The sequence below is a fragment of the Pan troglodytes genome, chromosome 14 (assembly GCF_028858775.2).
Source record: "Pan troglodytes isolate AG18354 chromosome 14, NHGRI_mPanTro3-v2.0_pri, whole genome shotgun sequence".
NCBI classification, from domain to species: Eukaryota; Metazoa; Chordata; class Mammalia; order Primates; family Hominidae; genus Pan; species Pan troglodytes.
In genome coordinates, this window is record NC_072412.2 from 96,822,588 (window position 1) to 96,843,878 (window position 21,291).

General features: G+C 35.7%; 1 long non-coding RNA gene across 1 annotated transcript in view; it reads right to left on the reverse strand.

Moving 5' to 3' along the window:
* The window catches only part of LOC101056741 (uncharacterized), an 84,339-nt gene extending 72,418 nt beyond the window's left edge, over positions 1-11,921 (reverse strand). Inside the window, exon 1 of the long non-coding RNA XR_170287.4 lies at positions 11,853-11,921. This is a non-coding gene — a long non-coding RNA (uncharacterized LOC101056741). The remainder of the gene's footprint in view (positions 1-11,852) is intronic.
* Positions 11,922-21,291: the final 9,370 nt, after the last annotated feature.

A 21,291-nucleotide genomic window follows, 5' to 3' on the forward strand; every position in this document is an offset into this window, starting at 1 on the left:
AAAGTCTATTTTACATGAACATGATTGCTTTTAAACACCTTCTGATAAAGAAAAATAATCCTAACATTTTGTATATGAAGGGTATTGTAGACCCACTATGGGTTTTGACTCCAGAATGACCTGGTTTCAAGTAACTGTTGCATCGTTTACTAGATATGTGATTTATGTAAGTTACTTATGTGATTTATGTAAGTTACTTTAAGTTCTTTCAAAAAAGAACTTATGTAAGTTACTTTATGTTCTTTCAAAAAAGAACTTATGTAAGTTCTTTCATCTATGAAATGGAGACAATAATGTAGATTTTTAGGGGGTGGTTGTTGCATGATAATTATACACACACACACATATAGCTTAACACCATACCTAACACATCCTTCAAAAGGCAATTCTTATTGAATCTCATTGCTGTGATTCAGGAAATAATCATGTACAATGACACTGTCTTAGTTTTCTATTGCTTCACTAACAAATTATCACAAATATAGCCACTTAAACAGAAGTTTATTATTATTTTATGGTTTTACAGATCATTAGTACAACACAAGTTTCACCAGGCTAAAATCAAAGGAACCACACTTCTTTCTGCACACTCTAGGGAGGAAAAAAACCTGTTTTCTTACCTTTTCCATATTCTAGGGGCCACCCACAATTCTTGGTTTGTGGCCTCTTTCATCTATTTTCAAAGCCAGCGACAATGGGTTGAGTCCTCTCATCACATCTCTCTGGCCACCAGAAAACCAGAAAAGGTTTTTTGCTTTTAAAGACTCATGTGATTGCATTGGGCCCACAAAGATAACTTAAGATAATCTCCCCCATCTCAAGGTCTGGAAACAATCACATCTGCTAAGTCCCTTTTGCCCTGCATGGTAACACATTCACAGGTTTCAAAGATTAGAGCACGCACATATTTAGACAGCACTATTCTACCTACTAAAGGCACCATGGGACCAACTGGAAGGGTCCTGTATTGTGGCAACAAGTGGCAGGATCTCAGATGTAACTATTGCTGCTGCTGGCATTGGACTTCCTTAGAAACATGTAACTTAATGCTGAAGAAACTTTCCATTCTTCCTCTACCCATGTGAAATCGTGTTAGTGTAAATGCTGTTAAGTTAGAAGCAATCATCACGCTCTACGACTGTCTTAAGAGAGCAGTGCAAAGTCAGAATTAAAAATAAGCCCATTTATGCTGAGATCCTTGGGCTCTCTGACACTACTTTCATGTCCCTAATCAATATATCCCATGGCTGCAACTACCTGGGGCTTTACTGTTTAACCATTTTACACTCTCTGTGAATGTTCTTCTCCACAGTGTATATTCTTCTCGATAGTCTTAGCAAGACAGCATGACTGGTTTGGCAGCTTCGTCTGGATTAAGCAAATGAATTATTCTAAATGGATCTACCTAAGTAGTTTGATCCTGCCACTACCTCACATGTTCTGTCTAACGAACAAAGATGTAATAAACAATTTAAGTAAATCATTTGGCCACTATATTAATTCCTTTCATTTTGTAAAGAAAATAACATATTTGCCATTTTAAAAAGCAATGAAATAGAGTAGAAATTTTATTTTACCTAGTCTTAAAATCAAGGAATTTAATGCAACTTCATTAAAGCCAATGAATATTTTTGGTATATCTACAAAGTTATGCACCAGGGCCTCAGTAGACAGACCACATTTGTTCATTGCACTCAAAGATGCTAAACTATAATGGAGGTAAAAACCCATAGATTCTACTATCCTAACCCCTCATTTAAGCAATAAGGAACTGAATTCCAAAAGATTTAAATGCAACTGATTCCACCTTTGATGCATAATCCACCTTCATATCCCCCAAAGTAGAATTCATTAGCAAGATTGGGCTTCTGAGATTAGGGAGGTCAAGGCATTCAGCAGAACACTGACTCTAATTATCTTGGTAATCCAAGAGAGAAAAGTGGTGCAAAAGATACCAAGCACATTAATAATATTAGAGGAGCAATAATACAAATAGCTAGAGCTCCCTTGTCAGACACATCAGGGCTTTCATTCCAGTCCAGTATGTTAGCTTGTGATCTTCACCAAACTGCTTGACCTTTCTAAGCCTCAGATACCTCATCTGCAAAGCATGGAGACATCATAGCATGGAATATAAAAATGCAGACATCTGGCTTCAGAATCACGTGGGTTTGAATGTGATTCTGCCATCTTCAAGTTGGGTAATGTTGAGCTCATTCACCTCCTTTAATATTACTCTCAGTAATATTGGAATAATACCTGCCTCAAAGGTATTATTAACTCCTTGTTACAGGGAGTAAACGGGGTACATAGAACACTTAGGGCAGTGTCTGAGTAACAGCAAGAAGTCAGTAAATAGTAATAAGTGTTACTGCAAATTAATTTGATGATGCTTTGTGAAGATTAATAAATGCAAACCAATTCCCTCATATATTACAATTGTTATGGTCTGATGTTTATGTCTTCTCAAAACTCATATGTTGAAATCCTCACTGCCAAGGTGATGGTATTAAGAAGTGGAGACTTTGGGAGGTGATTAAGTCATGATTTGGTTTAATGCCCTTGTTATACCAGCCTGAATGAACTATTAAAGCAATGTTGTGACTGTCTACATTCTAATAGTAATTGTATATTTTCAAAGTCTCTTTAACCACGGACCCTATCCTCATGCCCCAGCAACTGAACGGTTAATTTTTCCTCATTTCACAAAGTAGAAGTTTGACTTTGGTAAGGTCCAAATGGTTCAGGATCAAATATTAAAGTAGGAATGAAGAAAGAATTCAAACTCAGTGACCCCTGGCTCTCTATTCACTGCTTTAACTATTAAATTATATCACCTTGGCAGTTTAACAGTACACTAGAAACATTTTCAAGGAAGATTATCTATATACACAACTCTTGGCACCATAAATATTTGTCTGAATTTATCCTGCTCCAGGCCAATCAACACCTTATGAAACTTGTGATTTAAAAGGCTTCGATTTTTATTCATGCGGTGTTAATATAATGGAAAACAATTCAGTATCTCCAGCAGGAATGATTTTACAGGCATTAAGCAGGTGGCAGACTACATAAACTTTAACTTTCTTGACATTTTTAAACAACTAATATAGTTTTAAAGCATGTACCTTTTTGTGTCATTTAAATAGGAAAATTATTAATGATAAAGTTTGTAAGAGACATAAATTTGAAGCATTTTGTTTACATTGAGTTAAGGATATATAAACTTTGATAAATGTTAATGGAAGTTACCAACACGCATTCCTTTCATAGCAATGGAAGACCTCTCTGTATAATTCCCAATAACCCTTTTAACTTGTGAAAAATGAATAAGGAACTGGAGTGCATAGAACACCAAAGTATAATAAGAGCAGAAATAAGTGAGCTTACTCCAGTTTATTCCCGAGTTAAATACTAAGAAATAATTCCAAACAAGTGCATTTCATGAAGCTTATCTTTCATGGCACTTTTCTTCTGACCTAGCCCAAAGAGAATGCCCTAATTTTTTACTATTCATTCCCCCATAACAATTCCCTGGCTTCCTTCCTTACCTGCTGTGCTTTTGTAATGCTGTATTGAATTAGAACTATAATTAGTCAGCATCTACTCATTTAGTCCATGAGTGTGTATTTAGCACCAGGTACTATTTGTGACAATAGACAAGACAGCTGTCCCTGTTCTCCAAAAGCTTATAGTCCAGTGGGGAGAACACAAATTAAGCAGAAGGTTTCAAAACAGTGTGATAGTATCTAAGGCATGTAATGTGAAAAGGGCTAAGGCTTAGGTAAATAGAGTGTTCCGGAAATGCATGGAGATAATGTAGCTAAATAACTTCAAGGACTCAGATGCTAGACCAAGAGGGCCTATTGAGCAAGGCACTGTGTTGGGACATTGTAAAATATAAATTCAACCCCTGCTGCCCAGAAAATTCACTGTAATTGGGAAGATAGAGGCCAAAGCTTTCTCCCCTTTTTTCCACAACCAAACTGCCTCCTAGACATCTTCACTTGGATGTCCCACCAGAGCTAAAACTTATTAGGCTCAATGCTTATTTGTTTTCTCCTCCAGTCCCCAGACCAGATCCTCACCTCCAACATTCTCTGTCTAAGCAACTGGCCCCAACCCATCTAGTTACTAAATTAGAATGAGAAGGAGCATTCCGTGGGTCACTTCCTAGTTCACCTCTCACTTTGAAAGCATAGGACAATGTTTGGGAGGGTGAGTAATAACAAGATGGGAATAGTTCACAAAGGTTTCATGTGACAAGCTGAAAACTGTAGGCATTATCCTATAGACAATTGTGCCATTCAGTCACTGCTAGCATTGCCTTGTCATATAGCTAAATGAAAGAATATATTTATAAGGCACTCTGAATTTTCATTAGTGATAAATAGGCTCTGATTAATTTTAATGTCTGGCTAGGAAACAGGGAGAAAATTTGTTAAATCATAAAATGCATTCTAAAGTCAAACATTAATAGGAAGGGATCGTTATTTAAATTAAAAAATTCCATGTGTGCATGTGAATATATACATATAAATAGCGTATTCTAAAGCCAAATATTAATGGCTATAAAACTTTTTACAAGGAGCATACCAGATAATTCATATCAAATAGTATCTCTTGAAACTAATTATCTCTGTTGGCCACATAGACACAAGTTGAACATCCCTAGTCTGAAAATCTGAAATCCAAAATCTTCCAAAATCCAAAGCTATTTTCGGTAAAACACAATATCGCAAGTGGAAAATTTCATACCTGACGTCATGTGATGGGTTGCAGTCAAAATTTTGTTTCATGCACAAAATTATTACAAATCTTGTGTAAAATTATCTTCAGGTTATGTGTATAAATGTGTATGAAACACAAATAAATTTTGTGTTTAGACTTGGGTCCCATCCCCAAGATTTCTCATTATGTATATGTGCATATTCTAAAATACCCCCAAAAAACCTGAAATCTGAAACACTTCTGGTCCCAAGCATTTGGGATAAGGGATACTCCACCTGTAAATGTTTATAAGCAATGTTTTTGCATTGAATAGACCTCCACTGACATCGTGCCTGTGATATTTTTCTACTACATGACCTTGGGCAAGTCATTTAACCTCTCTGAGTCTCAATATCCTCACTTATAAAATGCATACAAACCAAACCTTTCAGGTTTTTATGTGAGCATTAAATAATATAATTGAAGCATAAATATATGGTAATAATTCAACAAATTATAACTACAACTATACTCACTTCGAAGAGAAGCCATGGAGAAAAATGGCATTTTGCTTAGGAAGAGGTCATTTTAAAGCATCAGCTGGCTTTTTGAGGGAGCAGCATTTAGTAGCTATATGACATATTCTAACAAGATGGTGGAAAATGATAAACTAAAAATTATCCGGATGCAAACACCTAGAAACGCTGGATAAAATCCACCTAAATCCATAGTTGAAAGTCCAAGAATAGGAATACTCAGGAGTCAGAAACAAAAGAGAGTTGAAAAACTAAAGCAGTATGTGAATATACTGGCAGCTATCCTTGCCGTGGATGATAGATGTGGACAGCTTCCATAAACTTACAGCCTGGGTTTAAATACCATGAGTGACAAGAAATGAGGCCTTGGGCCCAAACAGGAGGAGGAAGTTAGAACTAAAACCCCTACCGAAATCTGGGACCTCAAAATATTTCACTATCAATGACAAGTAGACTAAGGCAAAAATATACTCACATACAAAATAAAAAGGAAGCTATGTCTCTGCCATGGGCTTAGGTAGGGAAAAAGAGAGACTCTCCCCTGAGTATCAAAAACCATTGACCAGCACCTTGCATGGATTTGCAGTTCAGAATTCTCCTACTAGTTTGTTTAGGAACTCCCAAGCCAAGATATTAGCAACAATAGCAAAATGATTCTGAGTGTTGATAGCTTGTAGGGTATCTGGTAGAAGCAAAAGCAAATCTGCATTGGAGTGCCACGACTTCCACCTAAGCTCACTATATACCTACAAGTACACTAAAATTGCAATGCCAAAGGTAGAAGCAAAAGCAAATCTGCATTGGAGTGCCACGACTTCCACCTAAGCTCACTACATACCTACAAGTACACTAAAATTGCAATGCCAAAGATATACTTAAAGTTACTTTTAAATATTCCACTATGAGCAATGATTAGCAGGGACAGCCAAAAGGATTAGAATCCCACAAACTTTATATTATAAAAGACTCTGATAAACCCTCTGGAAATGAGGATGTTTAAAATTATTGAATGAGAAATCAACCTCTAAAAAGAACAAGACACAATGGAAAAATACTGTAGCTTTGAGAAAGAACAATTCAAACTTGTAAAAGTAAAAAATATAATCATAGAAATTAAATCTTAATAGGCAGATGACACAGGAGATAAAACAAAATATAAGGCACAATTGACAAATTGAAAGATAAGGAAAATACCTAAAATGTATCAAAGAGGGATAAGGAATTAGGAAAATAAAAGACTATTTAAGCATCAAAGAAAACAAGATGAGATGTTCAAATATACAGCTATTTGGAGTTCTGGATAGTGATAACAGACGGAATGTAGAAATATTACTCAAAAATATAACGGCTGTGAATGTTACTAATTGATAATATATTCAGGCTGTCATTCATGAGTCAAAAAGCAAAAGATCCTCTCAAGATTAATAGATGGGTGGGTAGATAATAGATGGATGATAGATAAATAGATACATAGGTAGACATGTATCTGGATAGATAGACAGATAGATAGATAGATAGATAGATAGATAGATAGATAGATAGACAAATAATATTGAAACTGTATAGTTACAGTTATAGAGAAGGTATTTAAAGCAACCAGAAAAAAAGGACAGATTATTTACAAGGGATCAACAATAGACTGACAACAAACTTCTGAACAATAAAAGACAGAAGACATTACATTCAAAAGTGAGGAGAAAGTAAACCGTTAACTTAGATTTCTCTATTTCTGTAAGGCAAATAGCTCTGTCTACTAGTGGAAAAAGTGAACTGTATATTACATTTATTTCTTTGGAGAAACTTTCAACACGGACTATAACCTTATTTGACTACATTACATACATCCTTCTAAAAGGCAAAATAACTGAATAAAAATACAAAACAAGATCCCTTGCAGCCCTATGATTCAGCAGTTTGGGGATTTAAAATCCAATACTTCATCTTTGAAGATGCTAATTTTGAAAGTGAGTGTTATTCTTCCAGGTCCCATGTGCCTCAAAACAAACAAAAACTACGAACAAACAATGAATATGAAATCTCTCCTAGAGACATTTAATTTAATTTGCCCTTAAAATATGACATAAAACCAGCAGTATACAGTAGTCATCACTAAGTTTTTTGTGGCATAATTTTAATTGGTTCGAAAATCAACGGCCACCAGATCTTGCTCTATTTATAACATTAAAAAGTAGGAATTCGTGGATTTCTTACATTTGACCACCAAAAGATATGGCAGCTCTGAGTTATTAGGCCGTGCTGCCCTATTTAAAAAACAAAAGCAGAAAAGCCAATTAATACACCTTATTATTAAAAATTGTGAGGTTTTGACACTGAAAGGTATTTTTATCTTGCAGCTTGGTGAAATATTCCTAGAGGAATTCATACGAAGTGGAGAGCCAGCTGGGAGAAAGGGAGGCTTTGAAGTGGCTGTGCCTGGGAGGGACTCTCAGCGTCAAGGGGCTGCAGAGCTCTGATATCCCGTGGGTGCCTGAAAGAAGCTTTTTCTCTGTTTATGAGTTCTCAATCAGTTAGATACTTTCTGTCTTCACTAATAATTTTCATATTACAAATGTGATTACAGAGGTTTACATTTTTTTCCAAACCAAACAACTGGGTAAATTTCAATATAAACTCTTTCCAGTCTATGCATGTATAAGTATTTTAAACATTCTACATACCTTTAAAAGATACTTGGACTGCCTGATAAATAAGGTTAGCAATTTTAATGACTGCAGTTGAATATGTCTCTTACAAGAATGGAGATAACATTAATTCTTTCATATTGATTAAATCTTTAGCAATTTCCTAACTGTATTCAAAAATATATACTGTATGCCCAATAAAATCTGCAGATTAAGAAATAAGCTACGTTTATATTGTGTAACTTCCTATTATTTTTCTTCATAAACTACAATGACATCTTTAATTTTTTTTTTCAAGACATCAAAAGAAGAAAGAAAAAAAAACATTTAAAGAATGAAAATAGACCAGGCCTTCACATCCAGGTTAAACAGATATCTTTGTTCAGAACTACAAACAAATACATAAAACAGCCAAAAATCATCCTACTCACCAGCACCTTCAGGCTATTACAAGAATTGAAAGGCAGCCAAAGATTTGTTCTCTAACAAGTACTCAAGTACTCTAATACTAACATGAAATGGTATGACAGTTACCCTCACAGGATGATTACTTTTGTTTCATAAACCATCTTAAACACGAAATTATTAAACTGAAACTTGGTTTGTTTGTTTGTTTGTTTGTTTGTTTGTTTTTTGAGACGGAGTCTCGCTCTGTCGCCCAGGCTGGAGTGCAGTGGTGCAATCTCGGCTCACTGCAAGCTCCGCCTCCCGGGTTCACGCCATTCTCCTGCCTCAGCCTCCCGAGTAGCTGGGACAACAGGCGCCACGCCTGGAGAAACTTAGTTTTTAAATGATGAAATTAAAGTCACATGTTCATATCCCAGAAAAAGGTGAGTGGAAGTAAGTCTGAATTGTGTAAGACCATTGGGTATGCAGCCGTGATTTCAGGGGAAGCAGCATAGACGTTTTTCAGCTTGTGTTTAAGCTTGGAGTGAATTCCATGGCCTCCCTAGGCCTGTGTTGTCTTTGTTATCACTGCATAGTGATCTCTGCATATAAGGAACAAGGAACAATAATAATAGCTAATGCTTACTAAATAGTGAATATAAACCAGCCTCGTTTTAATCATTTTACATATACCACCTCATTTAGTCCTCATAAAAACCCTGAGGTAGGCAGTCTACCTCATGTACAGTTCCATTTGACAGATAAGAAAGGCAGAGCAGGGTTAATTTACTTGCCTGAAAATCACTGTTAGCAAGAGATGGGCTATTTGAATACAGGTACATTTATACATGCACACACAGAAGCTGTGTGTGCACATGTGTGTGTGTGCGTGCGTGTATGTGTGTGTGTGCGAGTCTGTGTGTAAACACAATAACATAAAACCATTCTAATTATTTTCAAGTATACAATTCAGTGACATTAAGTGCATTCACAACATTGTACAACTATGACCCTTATCAAGTTCCACAACTTTTTCATCATCCCAAACAGAAACTTGCTACCTTTTAAGATGAATTCTCTTTTCTCCCTCCCTCAGTCCCACAGCCTGTCTTTTAAACTACTACTTTCTTCCTTTGAGTAAATGAAGTAAAACTGAATTTCTGTAACAAAAACTGGGAGAGAAACAAACTAAAAATCATTTTGTCATACCAAATCCTTAATAATGGAAAGTCTGAGGATGTATTTTAGGCAGAATAAAGATAATAACAGGGAGAAGGTCTGAATATGAGAAGGGATCATAAGCAGAGATATCATTAAATTTTTTATTAAATCTCAACAATGATTGAATAAAGTAGTAGCATTTAATTTCTGTCTTTAAAGATTAGCAGAATTAAAATATCAGGTACCACTGTACGTAAATTAGAAAGGAAGTATGATCAAAGTTAAAGCATTTTAAGGTTCTTGTAATTTTCAGGATGAAGGTAAATGTTTTGATACTTCTAGAAGAATAGATGTGGAACACATAGCTGCTAAACAAGTTGAGGAGAAAAAAGTAAAAGAAAAAAAGACACAAAAAATGAAAGAAATATATACACACACAGCACAACAAAAAATACTTGACATAGCTATATTGATACATAGAATAAAATATGTATCATGAAATACCTGCATTAGAGAAGTAGAAATGCTCAACATTAATAAGTTTAGTGTGTAACCCAGAAATTTAGAAAAAGAACAGAAAATCAAAAACAAAGGAAATAAGAGGAAAGAAATATTTAAAATAAAATCATAACAATGAGAAGCAAAAACATACAATAGAGAGAATCAACAAAGCCAAAAATTAAGCCTTTGGACAGATTAATAATACAGAAAGACTTCTGGCTAGATCAACTGAAAGACAGATAGAAGACACAAAATAAAAAATATTTGTAATAAAAAAGAGACATTACATGCTACAGAGATTTTAAAAGGTGACAAGTTTTTAGGGGCAACAGTAATGTCAAATATCTTGAAAATGTTGACAAAATAGATAAATCCTTTAAAAATACAAATTCCAAACTTTACTCAAAAAGCAAGTAAAAGTTTAATAGTCTTAGAGCCATTAAAGAAATTAAATCAGCAGTTAAAAATCTTCTCCAAAAGAGAACACCAGCTCCAAATGGCTTTGTAGCAGGTAATTCCAATCCTACACAAGTTTTCAGAGAATAGAAAAAAGTGATAGTCTCCTCAATACATTTTGAATGTAGTTCTCAAGCTTGAGATGGAGCACTCAAGCTGTGATACCAAGGAAAAACAAGGAAAACATTACTTATCAATCTTACTTATGGGCATAAATTCAACAAATTGAGCACAGCATTGTTTAAAAGTGTATATATGTCATGACGCAGCTGGAATTATTTCAGAAAGATAGGATTGAATTAATAACAATAAAGTATTAAAATTAGTTACTACTCTAAAAGAATAAAAAAGGAAAATTATGTTATTACCTCAATGGATACAAAAAAAGGGGGGTGGTGAAATTCCGTGTCACTCATAAAAAATCCAAGCAAGGAGACTAACAAGAAAATGACAAGAAAGAAATTTCCTAACCTGAAAAAGAACATGTATAAAAATAGCAGTAAAATAAATGCCACACTTAATGGCAAAACATTGAGAGTATTTGCTTTAAGATAAAGCAGCTTAATGACAAAGATATTCATTATTATCACTTCTATGGCAAAAAAGTAAAACAAAGTAAAATTGCATCCATACTTTGTATCATACATAGACATTAACTTTAAATGGATTCAAGACTAAAACTTAGTTGTTGAAGACAGTTTATCTTCATGACTTCAGAATTGGGAAAGATTTCTTAAGACCCTGAAAGTTCCAATTATAAAGAAAAATATTAATAAACAGTTCATTAAAACTTCAAACTTTTGCTCATCAAAAGATACTGTAAAAGCAATAAAGTAAGAGCCATATAGTAGAAAAATATTAGCTACATGCATAACTGCCCAAGGATTAGTATTCATATATATAAAGAACTTCTACATGTTAATATGAAAAATAAAATCCACTAAAAACATGGACAAAAGACCTCTTCTGAAGTTTCAAACACCATGGAAGGAATCACACTTTATTATGTAATCATGATGTCACCTGGTCTCCTCACTACTTAAAATCTAAATAAGATTAATTCAAACACCCAATTGCATGGATTGTGGAAATTCAAAATCTTCCCTAATTATATTCAAATTCCCGGGAATGGAGAAGGTGGAGGTATGCCTTAAATTCTCATAATCTCTTATGATATGATTTTCTTCCTCAGGTTGAATTTTTTACCCCTGCCCTGTGTCTCATGCCTATTTTTATATGTTCATCCTGGGATCATCCCAAATATGGAGCAAAGGTCCCTCTTCTAACCCATCTCCCAAAAGCTACAACGAAATCAAGCCTATTAACTATAACAAAACTTCTGCTGGAGACTTGGGGGTCCCAAAGAGGTTCCAGCATATTCCCCCAAGAAATTTTCACTGACAGATTTATGCCATGTAGCACTCCAGCCTTTAACCTTTCTGGCATCTCTGACACCCACCTCACTTCCAACACTACTTCTCTGGTCCTACCCTCTCTTCTCCATCTGGCTCACAGAAGCAGAACTGTTCCTTCTTTACTTTCATTCCTGCCAATACCCATTCCCTCAGGGTCTCCCTGTCCTAGTGAATGTTGCATAAACAAAACAGTACTGCCCAGAAAGGAGTTCAGGAGGCAGCTGTTAAGATAACATGTTTTCACCCTGCTGCATTTTAAAGAAACAGAACTATGCCAGGATTTGTAGTAAGTAATGATTCTTGTAAAGGTATCTCATACATTGAGAATTTTGAGAGCACTCACATCTATTGAAAATTGATTTGAAAGTTAAGATTTATTAGACTGCACCACTGCATGCTTAACTTTTGACCATATTCCAACAAATTATCATTTGTCCAGACATACGTTTTTAATGTGTTTAATGTCCTATCTAATTCTTCTATAACTTTCAATCAACCAATCTGCCTATCAGCATATCATATAACAAAGGTGGTTTATTTTAGATTAGAAATCTGCTTTACTTTTCAACAGAGTTTAACACTCTTTGTTTTATGCAAACTTTATCAAGAATATTATTTCCATTAAAGAACATCTACATTTTAGGGTCAGCTGATTACTAGAATATTTTACAAGTAATTTTTAAAGTTGATTTTTTAAAATAAAACGTACTCCATGGACATATATCTTAAATCCATCTCCTTCATCCCCACCGCAAGCAATTGTCATGAATGTGACATCTAGCTTGGGTGCCACCAACTGTTCTCCAAATAACAGCTAGTTAAGATCGGAAGCGGTGACCAAAGTGGTTCCCTAGTCATGACTGTGATTGACAAGTTTCCTAAACCACTTCCTCTTCAGGTAATAATGTCTCTCGGTTTTGTGACTTTTTTTATCTCACGTGGGGTTGAAAATTATTCTCAAAATTAATTGACATTTCATTGATAAAAAGAAGAGCCAACTACCAAATTTTTAATAACAATTAAAAAGCATTAACATTATTAACACATGGAACAAAGCTTAACACACTCTTTTTGTTCCTTCAGTATCCCTCCTCTTCTTTAAATATTATCACTTTCTTGTCTTAGGTTTCCATATGTAAGAATTGACAGCTAGCAAAACTCACACATAAGTGTTTCTTTCCACAGTTCTCTAGGACTTCTCAAGCAGTTTTCACTACACCATAATGACGTTTACAAATTGTGACATGGAGACTTGGTTGGCAGTTCGAAGGAAAATTGATTTTTTTACTATGAGATTTTAAAACTTCACTTTATGGGGAGACTTTAACACCATCGATGTAGAGGGACGAAATCGCTATAGCCTAACAAGGTCCATAACTGTTACTTCTGACAAAACAAAAACAAGACCTCCTTGTCACCTTGTTTCACAGCTGCCAGGGTAATCATAAACACAAACTACTCAGGGTTTAGTTTGGAGGAACAAGACAGCTAACCTAAAATAGTAATTAAAAATTAAGCCTCCAGCAATCCATTTTGAAAATTTCAAGTCTTCTAAATTCTAGTCAGGCAGGAAATATGTTAAGAAGTTATGACCCTGGTAGAAGTCAGGATTTCCTTTTTTGATGGAAAAGTAGATGAAAACAGAAAAACTGAATCTTAAAGTGAAAAAGGCAAATCTCTCTTTATCAAGTATTTTAGCCTTAGTTGTCTTTTTTTCTCAGCAGGTATCTTATCTAAGAATACAAAAGAAGGAGACTTGGAAATTACATATGAATACAGTCAAGACAATAGTTTGCCTCTTTCAGGATCTGAAAATGGTCCCTGACATTGGATGCAGTGATCATGCAAAGAATACATACATATTTTTATTTTATATAAAACACATATATTTATATCTTATATTAAAATAACTATATTTACAATTGTTACTAATTTTTTCATCTTAAAAATAGCCATGGGTTTAGAAATGAATCCTATGATTTGCAACTAAATACTTTCAGTTTTCCAAAAGTATAATTGTTCTGAAAAGGCTAGCTACTATATAATTTCAGCTACATGGCATTCTGGAAAAGGCAAAAGTATGAAGACAGTAAGATGAGCAGTAGTTGGCAGGGGCTGGGAGGAGGGAGAAGGAGAGACACATATGTCCATAGGTGAAGCACAGAGAATATTTAAGATGATACTATATGATACTTTAATGGTTACTATATGGCATTATGCATTTGTCAAAACCCATAGAACATACAACACCAAGAGTGAACCCTAATGGAGATTATAGACTTTGGGTGATAAAGAAATATAAATGTATGTTCATCAATTGTAATAAATGTACCATCTGGTGAGGGTCCTTGATGGTGGGGGAGGCTGTGCATTTGCAGGGGCAGGGAGTAAATGTGAACTCTGTACTTTCTGCTCAATTTTGCTGGGAATCTAAAAGTGCTCTAAAAAATAGAAAAGTATAGTTGGCAACTGAGATAAGAACATGGTAAGAGATGGCAGTTACTGCTCTACCAAACCTCACATTAAGGAATCAAAAGTAATAGCAATAAATATTTTAAGAGGAACTATATATGACACTTCAGGAATAAAGTTTGGCCTCAAACGGAAATTCTTGTACAAAAACTTCATAACCATTTGATTGCATGCAAAACAAAATCATTATAAAGGGGTACACATCTACACATGTTCTGTTGTAAGACTAGAGGTTGCAAAAGAAGTGGGGCTTGTTCAGTGTGTTCAAGTTGCGAACAGATCCATGCTTTAGCAACAAGACTTCCTCAACTGAAAATAGAACTTTTGAGTTCAAGTTTGATCTATTCCTTTTTTCAATGATGCTGAGTCGTTTCCTCTCTTCAGTCTTTTTCTGAAAAGCCAAACTTTGAAGGGCTCAAAAAAACTGGAATTTCAGGTTGTCTGAGCCTGTAAGAATGTGCATGCTGTTCCAACACTCATCTGCATTTAGAAAAGAATATCATCCCTGTTTGATTCGTTCTTGTGGAATGAGCTCATAATCTGGATTCAGTTTTTTTTTCAACCTTTGCACCCATTTTTAAGGTTATTTTCACGACACCCTCTTTACGTAGCCATTTTAGGAATTACCGTCTCTATTGTAAGGACCAAAAAGGAGAGTGTTAGCAACAAGATCATCTGACTGGCCACCTAATGCCAAAGGACTATGTGGAGAATTAAAATTGGTGGCCAAACTTATTTTGAGTCCATGTGTATAAAAACAGGGTAGCTCTTTCTTAGGTAGTCAACTAAAATTTCCATACATCCTCTCCATGATATTTCCTCAAAGAAATGCTCTGATACGCAGGCATTTTTTGCTACTGAATCTGTGCTGTCTTCCTTAGTCTTCTGTACCCCAAAATCTCTAAATAAGTTACTTTAAAGAAAAGAAAAAACTCAAAAAACAGACATTTCACATTATATATTTATACCTCTAAGTTTTCTTGTGTATGTAATGGCCTTTCAAGTCAATATAGAATGGAGATAAATTTAGAAGACTTCTTATTTCTAAAGAGATAATTACAGAAAGAGAATAAGCCGAGCATCTCCTAATTTTCTCTGGGATTTAGAGATAGTTGGTGTATACCTATGAATATTCTCAGAGATGTTTAATTGGACTAAAGTTCTGAAAAACTTGGATGCCTAAAAGGCCAAGAGTAGAGAAATGCCATAAAGTGAATGAAGAATTGGATTGAATACAAAAAGAAATTGTATCTCATATGAGGGTAAATCTAATTTATAAGTGAGAAGTACTCAACAATGGCAGGTCCAAGTTCAGTTGAATCTCCTTTCTTCAAGATTTCTAGCTATTGCACATAGGCAGAAGAATGCTGCCTGTGAAACATTACTCAGTGAAAAAACTATACATATCCTTAATAGAAAGAGCACTTTGAAAATTATATAATTTTCATAAGAGCTTCATAAATATCTCATCCTGTGATTTACAAAAGCACGCAAGATCTAATATCCTCTAGCCCAGTAGAAAGCAAGATGACCTAAAGTTTACTATATAACATAAAATGTACATATAATTTCCTTTCTCCATTTTTGGTTGGCCAAGCTTTAAACAAGCTCCAAAGCCACTCAGTTCTACAAAAGACAATGCCTAAAATAAAAGCTTGTATGTTTCCATTTATTCAAATCTTTTCAGAAAATAAAAACAGTAGAAACAAATTATGTTTATCTGAGGACAGCAGCGCTGACAAGAGCAGGAGGGTAGATTGATGATCAAGATTCTCTTCCTATCGCCTACAATTATGATGGATGGTGGAGCTAAACCGCAAGTCAAAGAGATATAATGCACTTTTCAGTATTTTTAAAAGTTATTCATCCCACTCTTTAAATTCCAAAAATGACAGAACATTTATTCTTTCATGAGATTATATTCACTGTGAAAATTTTCAAAGAAAAATAGTTCTTTGTTGCTATTGAAATGTTACTAGATATATGTCAGTTTTCCCACTTCCCATTTTCATGGGACTTAGCTTATGTGCCACCCAGATTCCTGACTGTCCTGAACTCTACTTTTTAGTGAAGCCAGAAAAGACATGCAAAGAATAGATTCTAGGTCCCGTTGTAAAACAAAAACAAAACAGGATAATTCACCTCCTTTCAAATCCCAGAAGTGGATCTCCCTTGCCAGAGGAGTCGAAAGGTTGCCCCGAAGGATGTGATGAAATAGAGGTTTGTCCCCCTGACCCCATTTCTATGACATCAGCTTTGCTTTTGTTTTACTTATTGGGCTTCCATGTTTTTGCTTAAGGAATGGGCTCAGCTGCATCCAGATTTTAAAACCACTCTCTAAGAGAATTTGATCACTGCATTTAAGCACATTTGGTCTGATGCTTTATTTTTATATCTATTTCTACTGAGGAAAACAACAGTTGCTAGGTTGGCAATAGAAGTCAGGGGACTAAGTGAAAGAGTATGAATGATCTATAATTTGCTAAATAGCTCAAAGTATTTCATAAAGAAACTACAAAAATAGCAGGTATAGACTGGGGAAACCCTAGACATCATTATAAAAAAGAAATGTCCTCATTGTCACTTTTGTAAGCCTGTCTTCTAGTTCCCCTTCTATTCACACAGGTCTTGATACCCACTATTTTGTATTTTCCCTTCTCATGTCAACATTACACCCTTATACCCGTAGCTTACCTTATTTCAATCTCTTAGTATGTTGCTCTCTGCATTGGGAAAGCCTTCTTTTTAAGGCATTGTCCTCTGTTAATTAAACGCATGGGAGCATAATTTTCAGACCTAGAAGAAATAAAATTCCTCTGAATTAAGCTTTTAAGGAAGATTAACTTCGATACACTTTGCAAAGACTCTCAAAGTATAAAATATATCCGTTTATTTTTTAACAAATATTTGTTGTGATTTTACTGAGATCCACATAGTCCTTTTGAAGAACACTCCAAGGAAACTTAAAATCTCAAGGTGGAAGTATGACTAGTGCGGGTGTGGCTTTCAGCCTTATAAACCCAGAATCTCAATTTCATCAGTTTACCCAGAAGCAGAGAGGCTTTATAAATGTAGAGCAAAGATCACAGGATTCTGAGTCCAAGACATAGGTTTGAGTTCCTGCTGCACGGCTTCTTAGCTGTTTATGTTCTTAAGCAAGTGACTTAATCCCCTAAGGAAAAAAAATGTTGAGAAATAACACTAGGCTTGCAGGATCGTTGTGAAGATTAGATGAAATCGTGCATACAAAAAGGGTTTTATATACTGTCCTAGGTTAAACATGTGTTGGTTAGATTTGCCTCTAGCTTGAAGGAGACTCCCTAAAGAAAAGGACTTCTACGTGCCAGTAGGCACCAGCAGGGATTCCCTGCGGGCAACCTTTGAAGGCTGATAAGCATCTCTAACAGCTGCATAAGAGAATACACGGACCAGCTAGAGGGCAAGGGTCATGCCCTTTGCCCTTCTGCTCTCAGCTCAAAGGACATCTGCCAAAGATCCCCTGCAGGGAAATTTAACTCTAAGGAGAGAGGCCCAGCAAACATTTTAAGAGATCATTACGTGTTCTCTTACAGACCTATCCCTTCGTACACGTAGTGTCTTGCCCCTATCTTCCATCACCTGCTGAACTTAACATCCTATATTACTCAGTAAAAGCCTCCACATTTTTCAAAGTCCATCTAGATTCTTCAGAATTGTTCAGGTTTCTCTCTCTTCAGCGTCTGCAGAGAACCCACTCTTGGCAACCTCCAACTCCTTTCCCCTAACAGAGCTTTTTTAAAGCAGGAGTCGTGTGTTGTTCATCTCTGATCAATAAAGGTTATTCTACTCTGCAGTTTCTCTGAGACAACTGCTAAGGATACTCTCCTTTGCACCTGGAGTTCTTGAATGTAGTCCTGTCCATAGCTAAACTGTATCGGAATCACCTGAGATATTTTTTAAATTAAAGATACCTTGATCTTTGCAATTTTGTTTCAATAGTTTTAAATTAAGGCCCTAGGGACTATATCAAAAGTTTCCAAAGTGGAAACAATTTTAAAACTCCCCAGGTAATTCTGATGCAGTTTATCCATGGACTGGCATTTGGACCCACTGAATTCAATTGCTGTAATTATCTTGATGAGGTTTAAATATTAAAACAACAACTTGGTGTTATTAAATTGTTTACAAATGCCTTCTTAGAGTGGGTGAATTTTATTATTTTTTCTTTAGTGTATGATTTCTGCAGTTAGCTATCTTTCATATTATATACTGAATATTCGTTATCAATTTCATTAAGAGTTCCTGTTTCTGACTTTGTTTTCAAATTGTCTAGTGCTTCTTTCAAATTGTCTAGTGCTTCTTACTACAGATTCCAAATGCCTATTTGGTTGTGAGAGTTGTATACCTTCCACTTACAAAATTGACCTAGAAATTCATTATCAGAATAACTGCATAAATGCTAGACAAGAAGCATGAATCTATTTCTTTCAGAAAAGAACCTCTTACATCTACTGACTGCTTCTCTGCTGAAATTGTGGCATTGGCATCTTTATAGAAGAATAAATAAATGGTTCAATGTGAGCAATAAGCAATCTCGCGACAATAAAGAAACAAACGAACGAAAACTCAGGAAGTTATTATGACACTCAAAGCTGATTTCCTCAATCACATTGGTTTTGAAACCAGACAAAATATGGGGTATAACATTTAGAAAAGTGACTTTTTAAAACAAACCTGCCATATGCCACACACCCAAAAATTGTTGACTCTTTATAATACTTTTTTAATATTGGTTTTCATTGGTGGCTTTAGACATTTTTTTCATTGTTACTTCTATAGAATCAGGGATCTTTTCTGAAACTAAAAGAAAATGTCTTGAAAAATAAAATATAACAAATTGTGTTGATAACAGATTTGAATTTTGAAAACAGCTAGGAGATATATAGCTTCAAGTCTTATGAAAAGTTGGGGAAAAGAAAAAATATGATTATATAGTAAAAATAATGTTTGGTCTAATTTTAATTTAGTTTTGAAGCCAATTGCCAAAGTTTATTTCTAAAAAGTTTTAGAAAATGATACTACCAATTGAGTAAGAATAAAGCTCCCCATTTTGTAATCTGATTTTGATAATATTTATTCGGATGTTTATGTGCTAGAAGGTATGTTTATGTGCTAGAAGGTGAGTAAAGTCAATCATGTTTCATAAACTTTGAGATAAATTATTAGTTTAATATTGGGCTTTTTAGCTACTTTAAACATTTATATAATTTCAAAATTAAACATGTCTTTTAAAAAAAGAAAAGAAACAGCTTTCCCAATTTGCACAAGGATAGCCAGAGCAACAGATGGCCACTGTCTGTTTTTCTCCCAGTCCTCTTCTCTACTTAGATTTTTTGTAGTGTTCAAAGCGGTTCTTCATTTGAGAGCAAGAATTTAGAAAAAGGAATATTCAAGGTGCTAACTAAAAGAACTACTTTCATGGAAAGCAGAAAGTTCTTGGCATGATAAAAATAAGCTCCTTAAGAGGCTCAGGAAACAGCATTGCATTTGAGGTGTATTATTGTTGGATGCACAAAGTGTGCATGAGATGTGAATAGTGGAAATGTGAAGGTGGGGAGGAACCAAGACCCTATCCAACTTTGGGCAAAACTGAAAAGTAGACTAAAGCTTGTGTGTGTAGCTCATCTTTTCCCTGTTTAATGATCACATCCCATCTCCCAGTGACCCTCATTAAAATATTAGCTAATAATTCTTAAGGAATACAAAGGAATCAACCCCAGCAAATAAGGCAATAAGTGAGCTGGGGATAAAAATGTTTCCCCCTCAGTTTGGGAATAACTTCACTATTGCCCCTTAAAGGCAGCCTTGAGATTGTTATTTTATTCTCTCTTGCTAGATATTACCCTAGAAGTATATTTGTGCCTTCCTGTGAGGTTCTTAAGGAGAAAACAGTGTTCTGAATCCAGGGAGAGAAAGCTGTGATGTCAAATCTGTGGCCCTTTCCTGACTTGGGAAGATGCTACTGTACAGAGAGGCCTTAACTCTCACTATCCAGGTTCACACCAGGTGGTGGCCACCGATTCTGCCTCACTGTGGTGTTTACTTACCCTGTTCCAGACACCCAAGATGTTTTCCCTGCACTGCCACATGAGTGGCATGGCAAGATTGTTTATTAAACATAGATAGGGCACGATGGCTTACACCTGTAATCCTAGCGCTTTGGGAGGCCAAGAGAGGAGGATCATTTGAGCCTAGGAGTTCGAGACCAACCTGGGCAATACGGCAAAACCCCGTCTCTACAAAAAAATACATAAATTAGCTGGGTGTGGTGGTGTGCACCTGTGGTCCCAGCTACTTGGGAGGATGAGGTGGGAGGATCACCTGGGCTTGGGGAGGTTGAGGCTGCAGTAAGCCACGATCAAGCCACCAAACTCCAGCCTGGGTAACAGAGTGAGACCCTGTCTCAAAAAAAAAAAAGTGACACCATTGTTAAAGAAACAATTATTTAGGCCAGGCGCGGTGGCTCAAGCCTGTAATCCCAGCACTTTGGGAGACCGAGGAGGGTGGATCACGAGGTCAGGAGATTTAGACCATCCTGGCTAACACGGTGAAACCCTGTCTCTACTAAAAATACAAAAAATTAGCCGGGCGTGGTGGTGGGCACTTGTAGTCCCAGCTACTCGGGAGGCTGAGGCAGGAGAATGGCGTGAACCCGGGAGGCAGAGCTTGCAGTGAGCCGAGATCGTGCCACTGGACTATAGCCTGGGCGACAGAGCGAGACTCTGCCTCAAAAAAAAAAAAAGAAACAATTATTTAATGATGTTTGTTAAAGCACAGTATGAAAGACTTTATTCAGGACCATTGCAATAGGTATAGAGACCACTGCAATAGAGTCTTGTGGTTGGGGAGATCAGGCTCAACTCCAAATACAGCATGGGCAGGTGGGAATTTATATCCAAGGAGCAAAGTAGGGGGTCAAAGGATGGAAAATTACTAAGAGGAAACATCAGAGGTAAGGGGGATTCTGGCTAA